This window comes from Rhinolophus sinicus, chromosome 15, assembly GCF_057876585.1.
Source record: "Rhinolophus sinicus isolate RSI-liver-muscle chromosome 15, RSI-T2T, whole genome shotgun sequence".
NCBI lineage: Eukaryota > Metazoa > Chordata > Mammalia > Chiroptera > Rhinolophidae > Rhinolophus > Rhinolophus sinicus.
Window position 1 is genome coordinate 82,015,465 of NC_142515.1, and position 20,372 is coordinate 82,035,836.

The 20,372-nt window shown below is 31.6% G+C and overlaps 1 protein-coding gene across 12 annotated transcripts in view; it reads right to left on the minus strand.

Moving 5' to 3' along the window:
* Nucleotides 1-20,372, minus strand: part of MARCHF1 (membrane associated ring-CH-type finger 1) — a 639,638-nt gene that overhangs the window by 431,380 nt on the left and 187,886 nt on the right. For 8 of the 12 annotated variants that reach the window (XM_074337792.2, XM_019737038.3, XM_019737035.3 and 5 more), the window contains exon 2: nucleotides 13,146-13,222. The exons of 1 other annotated variant lie outside the window; for it this stretch is intronic. The gene's annotated coding sequence lies outside the window, so the exon portion shown is untranslated. Of the gene's footprint in view, nucleotides 1-12,041; nucleotides 12,187-13,145; nucleotides 13,223-20,372 lie in introns of all 12 variants that reach the window. 3 more of the 12 variants (XM_074337794.2, XM_074337795.2, XM_074337793.2) reach the window with 1 other exon arrangement.

Sequence of the window (20,372 nt, forward strand, 5' to 3'; positions counted from 1 at the left end):
GCAACTTATTCATGTATTACTGTTTTCCAAATTATGAAAACAGCCCCAGGAGGCTACTTTCCCCAAAGCCTCTTCTTCCTCATACGCACATATGCATAGTCCCTGTAAATGTCAAAGTCTCCAAAAACACAAGTTTGTTTTTCTCCAGTGAAGCTTGTCTTCTCATTTCACCTTCAGCAGTCAAGGCATCAAATTATGTATTAGTGAAGTAAATTATCCCCAAGAACACTAGGGACAGATGCTACACTTCTTATTGCCTTCAGCTTAAATATATTAATTTACAGGCCCCATATTTGCATAATAAGAAATGAAGCAACAGATGAAAGACCTTTATAGTAATTCTTATCCGCTCCTCTCCCAATTTGGTCTTCACATGTCTTTGAATTCAATTATAGTCTAGAAGATGCCAATTATATAGGAAATTTAAAAAAAGAAGCAGCAGAAAGGGATGGTAAAATTTTCACTTCATTAAACAGATTCACATATTTCCTAGAAAGCATACATACAAACATTATCTGTGCTTTAACACAGAAAATTATTTTGAGGACACTCTACGAAAACATCAAGTAACTGGGCATCATATTATCACTTTCTTTTGTTCAAGGTAATGACAAAGAAACGTATGTGTTAAAAACAGAGCAATTCATAAATTGCATCTCATTTTCAAACCCATGAAGCAAGCAATGTGATCATTCCTGAAATTAGCGAATGTGGTGTGTTCATCCGGACTTGCAACCCATTTTAAGCTGAGGAGAAACAGGACTGTAATGAAGCTCGTTCTCACAAATCACTGCTACAAATCAGTGCCAGCCATGTGGAATACTGAAATTAGAACTGACATTAAAAACGCACGTTGCCCGTATTCTGCCCTGAATCTCAAAGCTCTTCTCACACATTGAGATGTTTTTCCTACAAATTGCTCCAAAAGATACGTAAATAAATGGTGGTTTTGATAGGGAAGGTCTCCCATTTATTATACTTCCTTACTTCCTTTCCCTCCCTTGGAGCACATGGCATGTTTGCTATAAGGGGACAAAGGAAGTCACCAAGGTGACGCTGCCTCTTCGCAGAAAGTAAAGGAGGAGTTCAGGTGGGTAAACCGATGAGAATGTGTTGGCTACTGCCTCTACAGAGTGGGAAATAAAGTCAGATGAGGTTTAAAAGTTGCTGAATGGCTTTTTGTTCTGTTGTTTTTAATAAACAGCTGGCTTTTCTCTTGGACCAAATGCCATACAAAATTAAATTGATATGCTAATGATCCATCTTGTCACATGTTTTATAAATAGGTGTTTTAGGGGTGAGTGCTGGTATGATGACTCCATTCCTGGCTCATAAATGAACAACATGGAATTGGTACCAAGGGCATGAGTGAGGGGACAACAGCTAGACAGAGGTAATACCTTGCTTTTATACAGAAAGCAGTATAGATTCAATAGGCAGAAAGCTTACTCCAAAAAGCATGTATTGTTGTTACTGTTTTAAATGAAATAAAACAGTATATTTCACAGCATCCCCCTCAACTCTAAGCTGCATCCACTGGTCTGGTATATAGACATGGTCTTGTTTACATCTTTAAGGAAATAACCAAAGTGAGCAAATGGTTTTGATGGTCTTAATGTTAAATTCCAGCCCCACCTAATTCTGCTTCAGTCACTTTATTTCTTCTTTCTTTCTTTTTTTTTTTAAATCTGATTCCACACTTCCACAGAAGATCTAAAAGGACCCCTAGGAGTAATTTCCAACATTGCAATAAAAAAATATAAAGGCACAAACATAGAGGCAAACACAGAAATCATTTGTAGTATATTTACTTTCTACTTCTATTAGCCATACTTCTTTTAGATTATTTTGACCTAGGGGTGTGATTTTTTATTTTTATTTTCTTTTAAACCTGTTTTAGCTTCTGTGATGTATTCTGCATTAGCCTCACATATGAAAGATCGCTACTTAGTGTAGGGGCCTCTAAAAATCACTGAGCATTTGCCAATTATTAAGGACTATGTTTGACACTTTGGTATGTTTATTTCATTGCATTATCATTGCTTCATCAGTGAGGTATGATTTATCCCATTTCATAGGTAAAGAAGCTAAGTATCATAAAAAGTGAGGAAATGTATTAGGTCATATAGCTAATAAGAGAAGCTGGAATTACGTTTTCCCTCCTACTAAATTTATTACAAAAAAGGATTTCTGTCTTAAAAATGTTGAACTTGGATTAGTAATTTTAGTTTATTATAATTTATTTGCGATATGAGATTGCATATTATTGTATATCATTTTCCCCATCTGTACTAATTATTTTTTGGATATAAAGGTATACAATATACATTTGGTTAATTAAAGTGAATTAAATTTCCATATTTTAGATAAAAAACACTATTTTTATTAGGAAAATAATTTATCTAAATGTAATTGCTATTGCATAAGCTTAGTAAAATGAACAATTATTATTTGCTATTCTAAGATAGTATTTTATGTAAACTCTAAATTTGTCAACTTCCAAAATTCAGTAAGTGCTTATAATTTCTTCTTCTAGAGTGTCATGTGAATTATAGTTTCAGATTCTCAAAATTCAAGTAAGAAATATTGCAAAATAAGCACTATTTTATCAATGTTTTAATTGAGAGACATATGTTTGTATTTCATGGCTCTTTAAGATTCAGTTTCATTAGCCATCCATATTTCTTAAACCATTATTAACGGCCAATAAACAAACCTCACTGACAACTTTATCACTACATATAAAATGACACAATGCTTCTGTGTGACTAGAAAAGTTGATGACAATTTTTTAAACTAATGAAATCTAATAAAATAATGATTATCTACTTATATTTTACTGAAGGAATTCACTTATTAAACCCAAAAAGCCCAAAGAAAATCTTGTATGCTATCACTTGCTACCTCCTATTACTTGATTGCCTAATCTTAACCTGTAAATGGACCATTTAATGTTTTTCTCTCTATTTCGCCATTTAATATATTTCTTTTATCTACATAATCTACTTTGAAATATCCAAAAATTACAAAATTATTTTTTCCAGCAATAAAAATGCTTTTCATGTAGTTGATCTATTATTTGAGTTACAGAAAAATTGTATTTCACAGTTCTATTTATATAGGTATCATAAATCTAAAATATACTGTTTTGTAATTTATTTAAAATCCCAAGATAAACCAAAGATATTAGCTTTATGAGATTTTTTTTCATAGGCCATAAATTGCAAAAAGTTAGTAAAAGTTAAATTTGCTCTTACAAAAAAAATGATTTTCAGCCCTTTCAAAGCCATTTTAGGAGACTCTTATTTATTCCACTGTGTGTATTGTCATAATGGAGCTAAAGATTAAAAAAAAAAAAAAAAAAGCATACTCAGATACAAGAGATTATATTCTCCAACCAGTACAAAATAATAATGTCATATTATGTGCTCTCGACAATAGCACTTTCCCTTTTAAATAAGACAATAAGACACCTTATTGTCTTTTAATTTGCTAAATTCCCAACGACATTAAAGCAGAGACTTAAGAAATAATATTGTAATTTAAGAGTTTTTGTGCATTAAAAATAATACATAGTTATTAAGAATAAAAATCATGGGCACCTAAAGGGAAATATAACTATTACAGATTTCTCAAAGGCAAATGCCAAATGAGTTTCTTTCAATATACCTGCCACAATTCTGTAGTGCAATTCTAAAGTCTGTCTTGGTGTATGAAAATCACTTCTGTTATGAAATCTAATTACGTTTTTGTATTCCTCACCATTTTTCTAGATAGGCACAGGATAAGAGAGGACACAATTGGATCGAGGTAAAGATTGAATTATGAAAAAAATAAATCTTGCCATCCTGGTTCTATTGATTTATAAAAAATATTTGCATGGGAATGATTAATTATTGCAAGGACTTGATGATGTAGGTTAATAAAAATAACTAAAAAGAAGAAAAAGGCAATTAAAAACAAAAGGTATGCTATCTATGCCTTCTAGAAATACAATTTCCAAAATGATGTTTTACTCACTCATATTAAACCTTGGGATTTATAATATTATTAAAGGATAAAAAACAATCAGCCCTAAAGGATAAAAAAATAACTTCTTTCTCTAAATATGCTTCTGCTTTTCAAGTGTTGGTTCAGTTTAACACACCAGGTACACTTTTATTTCCTGTACCTAAGACCACTGTATAAATTTTATGAATACTGGCTAAAAATAATACATTTGTCCTGAAGGTGTATCATGAATCTTATTAAACAATTATCATTAGAAAAACAGACTGTACTATGACTTTTGTTTAAAAATATGAAGCCATTTCCTTAATAAGTATATAAATGACCAATAGTAACCTTAGATCCTTCATTAATATAATACAATTTACTTTTAGCCATGAAAAGTTCAACATGTTTTACTATGGTAAACACGAGGAATTAAGAGTAATAGTCATTCAGTGTTAATTAGGTATTGTAGAGTATTTTACTGAACTCTTTCATCTATCTATGTTACAGATTAAGAAATCAAATGTTCAGATGAGCAACCACATAGCTAAAAAGTAACAGTTAATATTCAAGCCCAGAAAAGTTCATACTCTGTGTTTTTCCTCACTAAACCACATTGAACTAAAGTTTAAGAAATTAATACCAGGGGTGCCAAAAAATTGTATACAAGTGGACATTGGTCAACATTGCTCAAGCAGTAGTTTGCTGTAATCAGAAGTGTCTGGACGCTGATGGTAACCACTCTGAGCACCTCTTATAATTGCAGAAGTCAAACGTGATTTGTGTTCACCTTTTGTTATCAGTATATATCGAGTATTATAATTTTAATAATTTTCCTTTCTTAAAATGTGTATACATTTTTTGGCACCTTCTGTACATGTTAGGAGAAAATATTGGGAATGTCAGTTATTGTCAAGAAATCACAAATAATCTCTGTTAATGATTTGCTATCATGTATGTGGACCGAAGCCATTTGATATAATTTTTGGAAGATAAGCAGTGGCTTAAGAAGAGGAAACAATATCTATGAAGTGAATGAAAGGAAATATAATAACAATAATTACAAAATGGAATGTATGCCTGGAAATAAAGTTTCAACTAATGATTTAATAAAACTAATATATGTGATTACAGAATGTTGCCTAAAGATCTTATTAAGCATATGAAATTTTTAGCATGCTTGTTTATAAAGATCAACTAGGTAAAAATATAATTTAAAAAGCACTCATGATTGCATCAAAACTTAAAATATATAAGAATAAACTATTTATCTTTAGATTCTGCACTGTAACAATTACAAATCTTTACCAAGAAAAAATAAATTATTTGAAAAGTAAAGAGTTTTATGATGGTTTTAAATGGGAGAAATACATATTGTAAACATGTAAAAATTTCCTAAATAAGTATAAATATTTAACAAAAATCCAGAATATTTTTCTCTATTTTCAAACTTGACATAGGTCAAATTTATAATTTTCAACTATGATATATAATCCTTCTATAATTTGAAAGAAAATTACCATTAATATTGTCATCAGTTTGTAATTTGCCTCATAGTTAACAGAAGGCAACTTTATGGTGAAAAAAATTGGCTCAGTCTGCTTCTGCAATAAAAGATCAAACCTTAGAGACACCTCGAGTCAATTTGTTCAGGTGTCGAATCTTTTGAAAAGAGATGATCATTAGATTGATTTAGATTATATATAAATATGCCTTGAATATTAGAAAGGTTAATAGAATGAATGAATTTTTACTTTCCCCTCTTAATTTATAAAGTAGGAAACTGTACCCCAGAGAAACAAATGGATTTTCCAGGGTGATAAAGCTAATGGCAAAGCCATGACAAGGACCCGCAGCAAGTACCTTTCTGACCACATGCAGTGCCTGCTGAGATGTTCCAAACAAGGAATTTTTTGAGAATTTATAACACCTCTGAAAAACCAAAAGTGATTATTTTAACATTGTCTAGTATATAATAATTCCTACAGACTCACAAAGTAGCCAATACAAAAGAAGGGAAAGAATCAATGATACATTGGAAGAATTTATGTCTATATTACTTAGGAAATGGCGATAGTACTATAGAAAATATAAAAAAATACAAGTAAAGTTCAGAAGACATATAAGAATAATTGCCACATTATTTAAAAAGAATCTTGTAGTTAAATATTTAATGTTTAATATATTAAATGCTCATGGAATTATATAAAGAAAATCTAACTGATATGTATTAAGGCCTACTGTGTGCCATGTTAAGCACCTAACAACCAAGAGAGGGTAAAGACTAACCATCACCATCTTACAAAATGTTTCCTTGGGCTGAGACTGAGCAAGTACTTGGCCTAAGTACCAACTACCAAGGCCACCCAATGAGAAATTATCAATCAAGATCTAAATTTCAGTTTCACTCCAAAGCTTGAGCTCTTCTCATTGCACATATGGTGTTAGAAGGTTTGATATAAATAACTATATTCTATGTATTGAAGTGGTAGAATAGTGTTGGAGTTCCTAACCCAGGCTACTTGGTTTCCAATCCAAACACTTTTGAATGGTAATAGCAATGGTTGAGGCTGAGTAGCTATGTTCATAACTCTTGTCTGTCCTCAAACACTGTGAGTAACACATTTAGACACAAAGTCATTTTGGCTTTGGACTAAAAACACTGAGGAAGTGCTCTCACCATAGGAAAAGCCTGCATAAATGGCCTCATTTTCCCCTTTTGGCTCCCAATGATGTAGAATTTTCTGGACCATTACAAAGCAGAAAAGACTCTGTTTTTCAGATTTATCATTTGAAATATGACCAATGTTGGATATGTGTAGACAATCCTCAAACCAGTCAAATGCCTGAATTTGTCATCATCAACAATGCTTCGATTCAGTCTCCTCAAAATACAACACAAAGTTTGAAAACAGTACTCTTGGCAACATAAATAAAAGGTCTGACTTTGTTACACCATACAACCCAATCCAATCAATCCAATCTAATCCATTTAATCCAATCCAATCAATCAAGTCTATAACATACTTTGTTTTTATTTCTATACATTTATATATTTTTTTATCAAAACATCATCCATGTTGATAATGACTTCACAGAAACAAAATCAGTTTGAGATAAACTCTACTTCTTGGAAAGTTGTCTCTGATTATCTCAGGTAGGTATTATATAAGAGACTGTAATAGGACCAATTACCTGAGGCATATTAAGAAGCAATGATGCATAAAACCCTTTTCAATATCAAGTTCAGAGCAGGACAAAAGGTGAATTCATTAACGTTAATGTTAAGACAAATGAAAAAGAAAGTCATTTAGTAATTATGCTGGAAAAACAAATTAGAGTTTGTCACACTTACAGAAAGTCTTTTTTAAATAAAGAAATTATTCAAAAAGAATTTTTGTCAATGGTGTTTCTGAAATTATATCAGGAGTGTGTGTGTGTGTGTGTGTGTGTGTGTGTGTGTGTTTAAAAAGCAATAAAAATGGAGAACCGAATGCTTTTTAATTTTGTTATATTTTCTATCATGGATGCCCACATAGTAATCATGAACAAAGAAGAAAAAACATCTCTGCTAATCAGCAAGGAACGCTGCTGCAGTTCATGAGAAGAAATAATGGATAAAATTTTGTTATTTTGGGAACTGATGCTCACTATATTGATCTTTATTCTATAAATGAATCTCTAACTGAAAGGAAACTGAATTTTCCTTTTAGAGACTTCTAATTTTTGCACTTACTCATTTATGTTTATGCTACATATCAATTTTCTTTTTCCATTTAGAGGTGTTAAGAGCTTTACTCCAAATAACTACCATAACTTCCTAATATAGAACATAGATTTTTTTTAAAAAAGCAGGAAAAATACACATATATCCATAAATCTACTTGGAAAAAATGTTTACCTAGCAAATTTATCATAATAGAGTTTCGATTAAATTAAACTCATTAAGAGGGCCATTTAAGGTTTCACAGTCTTGATGGTATATAGCATATCTGCAAGATCTCTGCTCAAAATCTTTAACACGAAGACACAAAATTAACATCCTTTTAATGCTCTTTTAAGCATTTAACATTCTTTTCTGACAAAAATTTTCATACTGCACACAGGTACCTCAACTTCTAGTGATAAACAGAATGAGCATCAACATATGCTAAATAAGTTTATGTGTTACCTAAATGAATGAATTCATAACCCTTAACTTTCACAATGAAATATCTTTATTTTCAACATGGCTGATATCTATACCATAGAGGTGCTTTCTCAGTCAGGAATGAAAAATTCCTGCCCTTCAGATATTCACTAAAACTTCACTTATGAATTGCCTATCATAAAACTCCTATCGTAAGCCTGCTGGAAACCATTGACATTCAAGATAATTGTCTAAAATAAGCTGACAACTATTTTATTCCTTTACGATTCTTCGGGCTTTTCCCTGTGTTTCTAAATAATCAGAAAGCTGACATAGTCACTTTGTTTCCTCGTGTGATTGCATTTAAGTTTTGTTCAAGGTGTCTACCAAAGGCTGAAAAATAAGAAGCAACCATATGTGGAAGATCTTTCCCAAGTTTTACAGTTTCTATTGAGAATGCATGCCATTATGTCATTCAAATGTATAACCATCCTCATAAGACATGAGGGAGAAAAATGTTTCTTTCGAACTGCTAGCCCTTCTTTTGGACAAGGTGAGTCTACCAAACTCAAAGCTATATACAGAAACACTATAGCTTGCCCCAACACATCTGTTTGTTTGTTTTGTTATGTTTTGTTTTGCTATAACCATCTCCTGTCCAATTTTGACCCTGGCTCATGGTATTTATCATGTATCAGTGGTTTCTGGTTCATAGTCTGTATTTTTCTTGTCAATCACCACCAATGCCTTTTAGTTTAGATAATATTAAACAGCATTAAAACATATATTGTAACATATATTAAAAAAAATGTTAAAAATATATCTAAAAACAGATTGAGATATTAGCTTGTATTGCTGAAATAATTGTTATTAATTCTACTCTATCACAACAGATTGCTGGAGTCCCAAAAGGGTCCACATGGACAAGTCTCACTGATCTTACAACACTCTTGAAAATTACTAATAAATATTTTTATTTTAAATTAGTCTTCTCTGCCATATAGGAAAATATTGTTATTTTTCATTCTTTTACGTCAACTTCTGTAGGTATCTATGCCATCTGTTCTACTCTCTTTTATATATCTTACGTGTATTTTTACAAATTTCACTTAAATAGTTCATTAAATTTTTTAAATTTCAGGTTAAGCATCATTTTATCTTCCTTTGAGAATGTTTAAGTTATTTCTGGCCACATCATAAGTATGTGCCTATTAGTAAATGAGCAAATCGACAAATGAAATGTTTATGGTACAACTTCATAGTTACCTCTTTCTGACCAAGTGTCTTTTAGGAAGTAAGAGGAAGATTTGTAAATGAAACAAAGAATCAAATCCATTTTGTTGCTACAAAATGTGCATGGTTATAAAACAAACTGTTTGATCATTAATGAAGCAAACAATTATTCCTGAATATCACCTCTGGACTTTATGTGGGTAAAACGTACTCAAAATGAATGAACATTTCTTTCAATATTTCAAGAACCCCTAAGTTTATTCATTTAAAATTTTACTTTTAGATAAACTAGAGGTGTAGTGATAGTATAAAATGACAAAAAAAATGCAAATAACCCATTTGTCTTACTATAAAAAAATGCCAATGACATAAAAACAGAAAGAATGGGGCTGACATAAAAATATAAGTAGAGATTAAAAAACTCTTGGAAAATAAGTTGAGGATATTTCACTAATTGGGAGATCTCAATGCATGTATTATTCATACAAACTGCCCTCTCCACCCAACCTCTTAATTTTCAGATTTCCATTCACTGCACATTTTCCCACTTATTCAGACTTAGATAGATGGCACCATCTTTGATTTTGTTTCACCCTTTCCCCCCATATCAATTATTCAGTAATTGATAGGAGAGAATTTCATTGAAATGTCTCCTATGACTGCCTCCCACAGGATAAAGCATAGGCTACCCAGCATGGAATTAAGATCTTTCATGGTTTAGACCAAACTTATCTACTTAGCTTTACTTTCCACTATTCATTAGATAAAATTCTCTTTTCAATACCTTTAAAGTTGGGATGTATCATACATCCTAAGTAAATTCTAAAGTCGTCTGTTGTCCTTACTTTACCCTATCTGTAATATCAGTCCTTTAGTATCCATTAAGTTTTACCTATATTTAATTTTTCAATTTTCATTACACTGATTCTCGAATAACTGCAACACTTCATTCATTCATTATTGTTGTCGTTTTCCCTACATTTCTTTGAATATGTATGTGACATACAAAGGATAGACTTAAAATAGGATGGGAGGTGAGAAAGGTCATAATATAGTCTGCATTTTTTACTGAATTTAATCCTATATTTAATTTTTATATAATTGATTTTTTTCCCCAATGAGATTATAGTAATTTGGATGCAGTGATATTTTGCACTTTTATTCCCCACAGTTTTAGAACAAATATTCATTTGATTTAATCCCTTCAATTAAAAAAAAAAAAAAAAAAAAAACTTGAAAAAAATATATGCTGATTTCATCTCTACTGAGTTTCTGGGAAAATAAAGCCTATAAAATAATTAGTTGCATGAGCCAGAAAATGGAGTTATTTCTAAATTGAAATAATTCCTTGTCTAAAATTCCAGAAACATAGCCTCTGTTGAAAGGTATCATTACCTTGCGAAGTATAATCCTTTCTTAAGGAAATGTCAATAATGAACTGCAAAAAGATACCTGTGATTTTTTTTTTTTTAATGTGCTCATTAAAGCATTGGTTTAGATGAATTCCAGCCAGATGAAATTAGCATCGCTCCCAGGGAAGTTCTCATTGTAATTGCAAAGGTTCTACTTTGATCACTTTTTATACCCTTAGAGAAAACTGTACAAATTCTCCATCAGGGACTGGACAGTTATACAACAGGGACCATCGCTGAGCAGGTATCTTGCTAAACCAGTTAACTTCCTCTTCCGTATGGTCTCAGAAAAGCGAAGCCAATGCTGACTGAAGCTAACGACCTACCCCAGCATGTAAAATAGTAACTGGGTTTGAAACATTTCTCATGTTGGATAAGTGAGCGCTTTTTCTCTGGGATAGTTCCTGCAAGATAGGATTGGTTTCGTTCTAAAAAATCTTTCAAAATAAGGGATTTTCCCAGTGCTATCTATAGTTATTCTAGTGCTTACAAATTCACACAGCATGGAAATCTATACTGATAATAGTACAGGTTTATTATACTTCAGTTTTGTTTTTTTTCTAAATCACTACAAAATAAAGAACTGATCCCCTTTTCTATAAGATCTCTTCATATACATGAAGAATAATATTCAGATATATCTTTCTTATTTTCTTCTGCAAATGGAATTATTCTACTTCCTTTATATTTTTATCAGAGACATACTGCCAAAAAATTTTAAACACAATTTTTATTTCTCTCCTGCACCTCCTCTATATATTTCAGATTCTTCATTAGCTGAATAGGTTGATATAAAATTGTATAAAATCATTTTAATACTGTTGCTATCCCATGATAAAAAAACTGAAATTTAAGAGCTAGACACATACATGGATAAATCTGTAATAAAAAATAGAGAACTGACCATTTTTATTAAATGCAACGACTTAGAGGGAAACTCCAGGGTTTACATAGAAAAAAATAATAATATAAGTGGATAGAGTTTAGGAAAAAATGGAATTGCTTTACCACAGTTTAAATTTAAGATGAAGGTTTTTTGTTAGTCTACATAATCTTTGTTTTTTCTTCATGAAATGTGTTAATATTTGTCTTTACAAATTTTCCCTTCTTTCTTATATGTGATTTTCCACCAATTTCAGGATCTTTTTGAACTGATTTATGCCTTCCAAATTACTATATAGATTCCTAAATCTGCTGTAACCTTTAAGTGTGCTCTCGTGTAATAATATTCAGCACTAATTAAGTTGTTCAAAAATACTATGGTAACAAAATACCTCTGATGAAGAGCAGTTGGGATGGTTACTTATGCCACTGATTACAGATCTTTAAGTATATCTTTTCATCTAGTTGATGCCCCGTCCATTTATTATGGAGGGGCTATAACATATTTTTTTCTCTTGTTCGTTGGAAATAGTCTGCCTGAATGTAAAGAAGGAAGGAAGGAAGGAAGGAAGGAGGGAGGGAGGGAGGGAGGGAGGGAGGGAAGGAGGGAGGTGTAGAAAGAGAAAGGGGGGGAGAGGGAGAGAGAGACAGAGAGAGAAAAGTTGCAAATGTCAAATAATTACATTCTCTCAATCTACTGGGTCTGTCATAGAAAACTAATAATTACATGCAAAGAGACTAGTTTAACTCAGTATAAGAAGGCAGCTTGTAAAAGAGGGGAAGATCTATTTGCTTTATACTGTATTTTAAAAACTGAAACAGCAGAATTTCTCAACTTTGATGTAATCAGGGGGTTATAAATGTGAAGGTTCTAAACATTCAATTTAATGCCCTTCATGACTTTCCACACAATAGCCTTTGTTTGCTTTGTGGCATTTATAATAAATGAGTATTAGACAAATTCTATTACACCAAAGTCTTATAGTACACATCTCATCGAAATGAATATTATAATCCTGGAATGTAAAATCCAAGTATTTTGATGAGATAAAATGAATGTGTTTCCTAAAGATGGTCAGCGTTTAGTTAGCTTCATGTGGCCACATAAGAGAGTTATCACAAATTAAATCAAATATATTTGTTCACTGAGATGAAGGACATTATAATTACCAATATATTTGCACAGGCCAAATCAGTATTACTGACAGCACTGCCCCTTTAAACTAGCTCATCAGCTGATAAAGTTCTTATCATAAGTCATTAAAATATTGGCTAACAGATAAAAGGAAACAGAGATCACCTAAAAAAGAAATACTTTTCACTATTCACTGAAATAGAAAAAAAAATCAGGTAAAAGGAAGCTTGAAAAGAATAAAATCAATTAAGTCTTCCATTAAAGCAAAATTCTACTCTAATTCCAAATGGAAAAAAAAAGAAAAAGTGTTTCTCAACAGCAGAAAGTCTTCTTAATCTAGGATAAAAACAGATGAACTTACAAAATACAGCAGTGTCTCGTCTAATCACAGCAGGACAACTGAGTCTATTCTTTCAGAACTCCTTTTGGGTACATTTCCTGAAAAAGAAAATTAAAACGAATAAACTTACAGTGAAGTGTTAAAAAAATTAACCATCAGGAAACTAAGTTTGTGTAAGGGAAAAATCACACAAAACTGTACAAACTGTGGGTTTATATAAATAGTCTTTAAACTGTATTATAATCAAGACTGTTGCTGATGTCAGCTGTGCCAATACACAGACCATGTGAAAGGATGTATATATCAACTTCTATACAGTTCCAAAACATCTAAATATTTAAGTTTGTTATGATTGTGTCAACTGAAGTTCTATTTTCTAATAAGTAAGTTCAAAATGGTCTCTTCTAGTATAAGACGGAAGAGGTCGCTTATGCCCTTCCTGGGCTGCTGAATAGCTAAGCCACTGGGCAATGGCCCCAAAGACTGAGTACAAGCTAAAAATCCAACTAGAATATCCAGCCCCAGTTTGATACAGTTGTTCCATGATGATACAGTCTGAAATTGACAGAATGTTTTAAACATAATGAGGATAAAGAAAAAGATGACACACTTGAAGGATAAGCAAAGGGACATTATGTGAAGATAAGCAAGAGCTTCCGTTTGGGATCCTTGTACATTCTCAGCAGCACGTCAAGAGGAAATATGCACAGCCACATGCTTCACTGCCTCTTATATCTCCATATAAGAGTGTATATAAAATAGCACCAATTATTCCACCCCTTATTTGTTTTAGGACCCACTCCAGCAAAAGGCAAATATGATTATAATATTGAATTGTCTATGTCTGGTTGAAAGGGCTAAGAACGCCAATGTTCATACAGGTAGCTGACATCACACTCTTAGAATCTCTTCATGTTCTTTTTCAGACGAAGAAAGATCACAGATAATATTTTAACAAACTGTACTAATAGATAATATTACTAGTCATTTTCAAAGAATGGGTAGAGTGACATTATAGTTGTAGATATAATTACATGTTCTTATCGTTATTGGATCTATTTACAAATCAATGCACATGCAGCTAAAGCAGAAGTTGTATAATTATTTAAAATAAATTTGCCCATAGAATTAAGAAGTTGATTTACAAAAGTCACCTGTTGCCCCTGGGAACAGACTGCAAATATATATGGTAGAAAAACTAACTTCAAACTATATACAACAAATTGAAAATCAGAAAAATAACAACAAAATGTTTACACAAGAGAAGAATACATTGCATAGACCTATGATCATTTCCATTAACTTTTAAATTATTATCAATGCAATTTTTAAAACAGGTCACTGTTATTTCTACTTTCACTAAATAATTTTTTTATAAACTGTGCGTTTTCAAATACTCAAAATAAGTACAGTCTTAGCAATCAAATATCCGTCAACAACTGCAAAGGACATCTTTTACAAATTAAAGAATGGTATCCTCCTTTGGCCTCAGAATAGTCCAACTACTGACATCCAGCTTTAATTATGATTACCTTCAGTTTTGCTTAAATTAAAATGAATAACTTGAAAACTGCTCATGTCTCGAAGGATCGTTTTAAAGATTATGTAATTTAAATGGAATTTAGATAGTAAAATCTGAATTCCAAATACAAAGTATTGTGAAATATCAATGGATCTATTTGCATAATGAAAACAAATAAACAGAAACTCTAAAAAGTGTGCAGAAGTTATATTGTCATTAATTGCATGAGAGAGATTAGTGTTAGATATTTTACTGTTTCATCATTTTAGGTTCTCCAGATGGCCTTTTGAAAGCTTAATAAACCAAATGTTTTCCCTCTTCATACTAACTATCCAACATTTACTTCCTCTTGTACAATATGGCATGACAGACAATAAAGGAATGAAGGGAGGGGAGGAAGGAAGAAAAGGAAGGAGGGAGAAAGGGTGGAGGGGAGAAAGGAAAGAACAAAGCTTACGTAAAGAATTGTGTGTTATCTGGAGAAAAGAGGGAGTTTGAGACTAAACTGTGGTTAACATTGGTGTTCTTACATATTTATCTGCGCATTTGGGTGAGGTGGGTATCAAAATTATCTTAGTATGAGTGACTGAAAGGAATCCTGAGAGAGAACTAAGTGAATAGAGAATTGTATAGATAAGTATACCTCAGAAATAAATTGAATGTCAACTATAGTTATATATTTATATAAATAAATAAATAAACATATACATGTATATCACAATAGAAGTAAAAACAACAAAAAGATAAATAGGAATATTTATCAAGAACACTATATGAAGAAAATTTTACTTACAAAAGATGCAAAGTAATCATAAAACAGTCATTTTTATCCAAGTTAATATGTACATTTTTAATTATCCCCCAAAATGCTCAGAGTTTTTCTTGTCTTGTTTTGTTTTGTTTTTCCTTCTAAAGCGGGACATGTTGATTCTAAAATACAAGTGGAAAAGTCAACAATGGAGAACAGTGAGCAAACCCTGCAAAAGAAATGAGGGGACCTTAGCTCCAGCAAATGATAAGACATGCCGTTAAGTTTCTATAATTAAAACAGTATTGTACTGGCCCAAACATACACATAGACATTCAAAAATTAGACTCATCTCTATAATTCCCGGAGAAAATGGACTTTTAAATAAGAAAGTGTGGACAAGTGTGTAACCATTGGGCAAAATTGGATCCATATCTAACACCACAGAACAGTATTACTGTAAATAGATAAGACATTTGAATCATTTAAAAAAACTACATACATACATCAGAAAAAAACCTACATTAATTCTTTATAATTTGGAGGCAAAATTGTCTAACAATGATGTATCCAGAAACAATAAAAAAAAATGCAGATATATCCACCTATATTTTTTTAAATTCAGATACATTCACTTATATTTTTAAAATGACAAAATGTGTCATAAGCAAACTTAAAAAACAAACTATAAGCTTTTACACAAACAACTATGAATATCAATCACAGTTTGAAATTAAGGAGGAAAAAAACACCTTAAAACCCCATAGAAATATTCAGAGTATGAACAGAGAATTCACAAGATATACAAATGATCTTTAAATACATGAAATGATGTTCATGTACTCATAATTATAAAACATACAACTTAAAAGAACCCTGAAATACTATTTCTCATCTATCAAGTTGGCAAAAATAACAAAAATATTGAGAACACACAAAGCTGTAAGGAAACAAGCTATGCACACATTTGCATTGCTAGTGAGAGCTCAGAATGGTAGAATTGCTGCAGAATCCTCCAAAATTGTTAATGGATTTACCCACTGACCCAGCAATCCTATTCTACATTAAAAATACTCCTCTGCAAATATAAAATAAAATGCACAATCTCCTCTGTTCCACTTCTCCTCGTGCGCTTTTCCCTCTACTGGGGTCCAAACCGTGTGTGGGATTGCTCCCTTCAGGCAGCCACCCCAGTCGCCCCACTCAGACTCCAATACCTTGCACTAAGGCTAACACCCCAGCATGTATTCTCCCTCTTTTCCCTTTTGAACTCTTATACCCAACTCTGTTGTCTCACAGCCCATCCCCTTCCCTGTACTCCGTTTGGTCCCACCTAATGGCTTTGAACTGGATTGTTTAGAAAGTGAAGTGAAGGAAAGGGAAGATAAAGAGTATAGATCATGATTTTTAAATACTTCTCTCAACTAAAATGTACAGTGGTTCCTAGGAGAAATGGTGGTGCAGAGAAGCTGAAAGTGTTATATTAGCAAAATATTAGCCCACTTAGAATTGCAGATTTGTGTTTGTTTGTTTTTCTTTTTGTGTTCTACAACAGAACAGTAGTGAATGTGAGAAGAAGGAGCTCTTGTCACAACAAATATAATTGGTTATTTGGAAATACAATCTCATAATCATAAATCTAATTTATTTTATAACTTGAAAAAGAAGTTTTATGGCTTGATAATACTTTTTAAACACTATGTAATTCAAAGAATTAAGAAAAACAAATTAATATTTTACTATTACGAATTTGTATTTTCCTATTGGATGTGGCTATAATTAAGCAAAAATAGAAAACTATTTGAGACTTGCCTTCTAATTTTGAAGGTGGAATAAATTATCCAAAAAGATGTATAGTCTCAGAGAGGTGGTCATTGAAAAGTGCAGTGATCAGCATTTACAACTACTTACATTAACTTTTCTCTGAATTAAATTATACGATTTTGTTACGTACAAAAGGATTATTTCATTATGATTTTCATTATATACAGAAATATTGGCACAGTATAGATTTTTTTCATGGCTTCTTCCATATAAATGCAATCAAATATTGAATGTTATTAAATGAAACATTGTTCTAAGTAAATTTCTAGTTTAAAATTTTTCTGAAATCATCACATTTATTTTAGAAAGCGAATCCTATGTTCCTGAACTTTTATTGCGTATTAGTAATTTACAATTCAAAGTTTTATAAAAGCATATGCAATTAGAATGTTTTGAATAAGATTCATTAGCATGCAATCGTTACACATTACTTTTATAAACATCATCAATATTACCAATCATAACATCTGGAAGGAGAAATGGAAAAAAGTATTTTAAAAATAAACATCTTTTTGAACACATATGAATTTTAATTTCTTCATAGTGATTTATCACGATAGTTTGCTAAAGTATTTTTCAAAATAATTATGCTTTGAAAACCATTATTAAAATATGTATGTATATTCAAAGGTACAAATGCAATTTTAAATTCAAATACTAAATGTTATGAAATACTTTGGTTTCATAAGGATATATTATGCAGAAAACAGTTTACTGTTGTTTCTTACCCAAGATTTAAAATACCAACAGTGATTTCACTTAGAATTTCACTTCATTTCATTGATTTGAATGAATGTGCTTAAAGCTACAATATCATTAGGTTTTAATTGTGTATAGATAACACTCACAATAATAAAATGTTGAAATAGAGAGTGTAATAAACCCTGCATAGAGCTCTGTCATTAACAAAGAGTTTTTATAATAATCTCATCTTCAGAACACCCTGTGAGGTTTCACCCATTTTTTAAACTGCAAAATTGAGGCTGAGAGAGACTTAATGACCTATAAATAGTGTGGCTGTAAGTGGCCTCCCTGGGAATAGATACAAAGTTGGATAGTTTTGGCTCATTGTTCTTTTTTGTATGCCACAATTCTCTCAGCATAAATTAACAAGTTAATGGATATAGTTATGCATTATAAATATGAAGTGAATGGACTTGAGTTTTTATTTTCCCACTAAAATTCTAAATTTATAAGCTTATATTTCAAATAACTTTCTATGACAGAAGACTTCCTTCACACTGATAAAAATGATTATCTGTGATTTCTTTGTCTACAGACAGGAGAACAGTGATTTTGTAAAATAATATGGCTCACTCTCTGCTTTGGGATTTAAATATGAGTCACAAACCATGTGAAAACCAAGTATCTTCTTGTGAGTATAAAGGAATGTATGTGTAATATCTATATTCCATAATGAAAACTGTAGGAGGGATTCCCAGAAAACACGCCCCTTCCAGATTAATGAAAAATGTCATCCTTGAAGTGCTAAGGTGGGTTCCTGGGAAAGATTAATTCCCTGGGGAGACAGGGAGCTAAAATGCCATCCGGAGGTTGCCATGGGATACAGTTTCTAAGAGCATTTGCAGAGCAGATGGAAGGAAGCTAAATGAAGTATATGCAGGTATGAAAAGAGAAGTTTTTTTTATTTAATTTGCCATTAAACAATGGTAGAACTTGAACATTTGTCTATGGGGAAAAAATTCATCCTGTCATAGAAATTACATTTGGCATTTGGAAATACAATCTTATAATTGTAAACCTAATTTATTTTAAAACTTGAAAGAGCAGTTTTCATAATGGCATAATGCTCATCAAAGAAATTGATATTTTCTGAGAACCAATTGAGAAATAAATAATATTATATTTACTGACACGAATTTATAATTTCCTCTGTTGTAAGATTATAGTTAAACAGAAATAGGAAACTATTAGTAACTGTTCTTCTAAGACCTAAAACTGGAAAATACTAAGACTTGATTATCAAAGGGAAGGCAAGCCTCTTGAAATTCTACAGATAGTGGCCTTGTTTGAAAACTAGTTTCCTGCGCCAGCTACTCTGAGTAGCTTCTGGATGCACCACTTTACTCTATAAAACAGCATCATTTTCATTAGCATGGTTCTTGAGTGGCCTTCAGTGAATTAGCTGGCTTTACATAAGAATGTAATTTCTTACATGAAGTTCGTGCATTGAATACATCTGATACATGCCATACAAATTTCTATTTAAAAAAGCAAATCAAATGCATTTTTGGGGAATGCACTGACTGACTAATCCTTGCCAGAAAAATTACAAGAGAATATTGACTTACAAATTCTATGTATGTATTAATACTAATTTCTGAATTACTACTTTAACTGTACTATTAACAGCAAGAAATCCTACACAGACAGACAATAAAACAAAATAAACAAAAACTTGTAGCTTCCTGTATGCTAATACTATAAATGAGTCACACTTCAAGAAAGACAAATTGTTGTGAGGAAGAAATAGAATGAAAAAAATAACACTTTCTTCCTTCTGTTTTCCCCTCCCTCTCTCCCTCCCTTCCTTCTTCCCTCTTTCTTCTTTTTGTTAGGATTTGGAATGGGGTGTAGAGACTTTATGAGACCCAGGTAATTATTATCAGCAAGAATACACTACAGGTATTTTTCTTCATATTACATATCAGAAAATAATATATATATATATATATATACACACATATATACACACATATATATGTGTATGTGTGTGTGTGTGTGTGTGTGTGTATATATATATATATATATATATATATATATCACATTGCCTTACTATTGGTGATATCAACTATAAATGTAGTCATTTGACAAAGATGATGACAGATGACTGCCAGTTCTGACCACTATAAATACACATTTTTTTCTCTGCAATCTGTGCTGCATTATTTTGCCAACAATTTGAATATCCTGTTTCCCAATGATCATTGACATAATTAGGTTTTAGCACTGATTGATGACCCTTACCTGAATCAGCTACAAATGTTGAATTATCAATTCTATCATTATATATACCTTTATATCTAGCACATCTTTCACAAAAAATGTTGTTCTTTCCCCCTTTCATATTATGTATGTGCGCGCACGCGAGCGTAAAATTGAGCATAAAAAACATATACATATATGTATATAT